The 3,343-nt window shown below is 41.2% G+C and overlaps 1 long non-coding RNA gene across 1 annotated transcript; it reads left to right on the forward strand.

Annotated features, from left to right (window-relative positions):
* The first annotated feature begins 4 nt into the window (after window positions 1-4).
* Window positions 5-2,109, forward strand: LOC123256351. Its single transcript, XR_006506843.1, has 3 exons — window positions 5-48; window positions 675-868; window positions 2,025-2,109. It is a non-coding gene; the product is annotated as an uncharacterized LOC123256351 (long non-coding RNA).
* The last annotated feature ends 1,234 nt before the right edge of the window (window positions 2,110-3,343 follow it).

Genomic DNA, 3,343 nt, shown 5'->3' on the forward strand with positions numbered 1-3,343 from the left:
TCTAATCAAGAACAGAGAAATTTAGGAATTTCCAGTCTCCTTCTCATGGTCAGTTTGGGTCTAGGCTCAGGAGAAAACATATGTGTCACTCCCACTCAGTGACCTCCACTGACTCCCTATTACCTCCAGCATCATATATAAATTTCTCCAGTTAACATTTACAGCCCTTTATAACTTAGCCTCTTCCTACCTCTTCTGTCTTCTTCTATTTTACTCTCCTTTTTTGCATTCTGTAACTCAGCAACACTGACTTACTTGTAGCTCCTCAGACACACACAAGGAGCCATCTCTGATCTCCACAACTGTCCATTCTTTGTCCCCCAATGCCATTAATCCTCTACTTCATACATACTTCTTGGTTCCGTGATAGGCTCAGCTAAAAGCCGACCTTCTTCAAAAGATCCTTCCTGGTCCAGACAGCTTTTAATGCCTCCTTGCCCTTTCCTACTGCCTCTTAATCACTCTTGTCTATTTCTTGCACCTACTTGAATATTATTTCTTTCTTTGGAATGTCAGCTTCTTGTGGCCAGGAATTGTTTTTTACCTCTTTTTTTGTCTCTCAAGTCCTTAGCTGTGTCTGATGTCTAGTTAGCATATTAAGAAGTGTTTGTTGAAAATTAGCCTCACCTGATTTAATCTTCTCCTGTTTTCTCTTCCATCAAACACTTGAACAGTTGAACAAGTCAAAAGAGAAGCAGCTGAAAACGAGAGGGAGTTATTGGGACAGCTACTGAAGGAAATGGTGCAGAATATGAATGCTCAGCAGAGAACTTATGAAGAAAATGTGAAGGAATTGAAAATCAAGATGGAGGAAGAGCAGAAACAGATCCTGAAAGAACAGGAAATGATCCTGGAACATAAGCTAAAGGTACATGGCTCAGCTTAGGAAGCATCAACAGCACTATGGAGGGAAAGGAATGGGCAAATGACAGGGAAGACAAATTAACTTAAATGTGAATCAATGTCAAGGAGAGCAAAGGGACCTGGGATTTTCACCAGAAGGTCTAGTTTTGAGCCTCTCCCTCTCCGCATCTTCAGTTTTCTCACCTGTGAATTAGGGGCACTTATACCTGTCTCACTGAGTGCACAGAAATATTATAGAGATCAAATGATTTTTGTGCCATTCATGGAGCATTCCCCCAGCTTTCACAATGAGCTGCCCAAGCAAGTCTACCCCAAGTTCAAGTTATTCTGTTGGTCTACATCCTATGAGATTCAAAATTCCCAATGCTCTCCCAATGACTATTTTTCTAGTCCATCAGAAGACACAGTTCAGAACAAAGACCTGATGCCCAGAAACTTTTCTGCTGCTGCAGCCCTTTGATACACAGCAGACACCTTAACATACAGTCATCAGTTTAGGAATATCTCTGAATGGCTTTTCTCCCATGAAAGATAGATATATTTCTCTGAGCCTCACCTAAATTGACCTTTTCTCTCCAGTAAAGAAAACCCAGGCACCAAGTTCTTTGGAAGAAAGATCCAGGGTCATCCCAACTAACATGTACATTCAGGCATAGGCTTTTTTAAAATTCTCCTTCCTAATCTGCAACCTTTGGCATTATCTCTGTCTAGATTCACTTTGTCTTCTGGTCAGAAAGTCTTGGCTTAACTTCCATAGCTAAATTTATCCTGGGTCGCATCTGTTATGGGATATGCTTTCTGAAATCTATAGAAGTTTTAATTCGTGCCCCCCACCAGTGTGAACCCCCAAATCCTTTGCTCTCTCCTGTAAATGTGAGTGTGAGCTGGTCCTGTGATATCACTGATGGAGATAACTACAGTGAAAAGACTCCCACTGCCGCTGCACTCAGGACCACCCTGCTGCAATCCCAGAACCCTACACTGTGTTTCTCATTGTCCAGGAATGTCCATTGAGGAGAAACCATTTGCACTTTTTTTTCTCCTTTTCTAATCTACTTAAGTTTCATACTTTATTCAAGAGAAATACACAGAAGTGCCTGGTTCCTAGTGGAGTGGGGAATAACCAAATGCAATGCTGAAGCGCTTTTTTCTTCTCTTAGGAACAAAGGCGGCTGATGGAAGAAGGGTTTCAAGAGAAAGCTGAGAAGATGGAGAAAGAGAATGACGACCTGCGAAAAGAAATTTCTCAGGGTATAAAGGCCCATTTGGCGTCCTCAGTTTTAGATGCTGTTAGCACTGGATTGTTGCTCTTATTACCTGGTGCAGGAAAACTTGCTGGCCATGGGATGAAGTCAATTAGCTGTTTGTTGAAATAATCAAATGGGTTTCAGTTCCTCAAAAGAAAGTTTTAGAATCTAATTATTCTACTTAAAAAAAAAATAAAAAACACAGACATGGCATTAGTGGGCAGCTAGGAGGCTCAGTGGATTAAGCGCTAGTTCTAGAGACAGGAGGTCCTTGGTTCAAATCTTTACTCAGACAATTCCTAGATGTGGGACCCTGGGTAATTCACTTAACCTGGTCTTTGCTGCTTTTCTGCCTTTAACTGATACATAGCATTGAATTCTTATACAGAAGGTAGAGGTTTTAAAAACAAAAACATGACACCGAGACTTCCTTGTGTGTGTTTGTGTGTGTGTGTGTGTGTGTGTGTGTGTGTGTGTGTGTGTTTCCTGATTCTCATACACTCAAATTTTAAGAAGGAAAGCTGATGTTTCACCAGAAAAGATAAAAGACCCCAGAGAAAGTTCCCATGAAGCACATCCATCTCCTCAGTGTTAGTTAGATGAGGCTTCATTCCACTAAGTGAAAGGCTTCTTTTCTTTAAACTAAAGAGTCTGGAAAGCAGAAAGCTTGAGGTTTTTCCCCTTTCTTTTAATGGCTTCAGAGCTAAAAGGAGGCTAGACAAGTCATAGAGTATAAATATATAACTGCTTCATTTTACACATGGTTCCTTGGTGGTGCAATGAGGAGAGAAGGACTTACAGTCAGGAAGACATGAGTTCTAATCTGGAAACAGACACTTATAAGCTGTAGAACCCTAAGAAAGCCACTGAAAACTCTCTAAGCTCAGTTTCTTCATCCATGAAATGGGAGTGATCTTAGCCCCTACTCCTCACAGGATAATTGTAAGGCTCAAATGAGTTAAAGTTCCTTGGAAACCATGAACTCCTATATTTGAAAGTGAGTTATTCATAGTATGAAACATGAGACCCAGAGATCAAGCTCCCACTGACCAAGAGTAGGCTTTGGAAAGTACAGAGGACTGGAGTGTGATATGTGAAAGGGACTTGGTAGATGTGAAACAAAATCCTCCCTAAAGGCTTCAGTGTGACATGAAGATTTTCCTGAAACACCAGGGACTCCTTCTCTACTGTCCTAGTCCTTGCTGGGTATATAAACAGCAACTCTGATCCTG

Source organism: Gracilinanus agilis, unplaced genomic scaffold (assembly GCF_016433145.1).
Source record: "Gracilinanus agilis isolate LMUSP501 unplaced genomic scaffold, AgileGrace unplaced_scaffold58033, whole genome shotgun sequence".
NCBI classification, from domain to species: Eukaryota; Metazoa; Chordata; class Mammalia; order Didelphimorphia; family Didelphidae; genus Gracilinanus; species Gracilinanus agilis.